Raw genomic sequence first — 505 nt, 5'->3', positions numbered from 1 at the left:
GCGGTTTAGGGGGAGGGTGGCAAACGAATCCAAAGGGGGTTGGGGGAGAGATAGCCGAGGAACTTAAGGGGGAGGGGTAGGGGGCGTGAATAGCAAGGGAATCCAACGTAGGAGAGAGTTGGCAGAGGAATTCAAGGAGAAAGGGAAGATAACAACGGGATCAAAGCGAGATATGGTGGCAGAGGATTACAAAGAAAAGGGGGGTGAGGGGAGTTGGGGGTAGATAGCAAAGGAATTCAAAAAGGTGGAAGGGGTAGATGGCCAAAGAACTCCAAAGGGGTACACAATGGTAGAGGAATTCAAAGTGGGAGGAGGGGGCGCGGCGGCAGAGGGATCCAAGGTCGACGGCAGATTGGCAGCGCAATTAGGACCCGTGAGCGAATCCGGCCACCTTGAACAATCGTCGAGCGAGATTTGTCCGCCGGAACATCTGTCTCACGGGTATCGATCCGTTGCTATGGTGGTGGAGGTGCCGTCCCTACACTCCACCCACCTCGCCCCTATA

This window comes from Penaeus monodon, chromosome 24 (genome assembly GCF_015228065.2).
Source record: "Penaeus monodon isolate SGIC_2016 chromosome 24, NSTDA_Pmon_1, whole genome shotgun sequence".
Taxonomy (NCBI): domain Eukaryota; kingdom Metazoa; phylum Arthropoda; class Malacostraca; order Decapoda; family Penaeidae; genus Penaeus; species Penaeus monodon.
Note: the sequence above shows the minus strand (reverse complement) of the source record.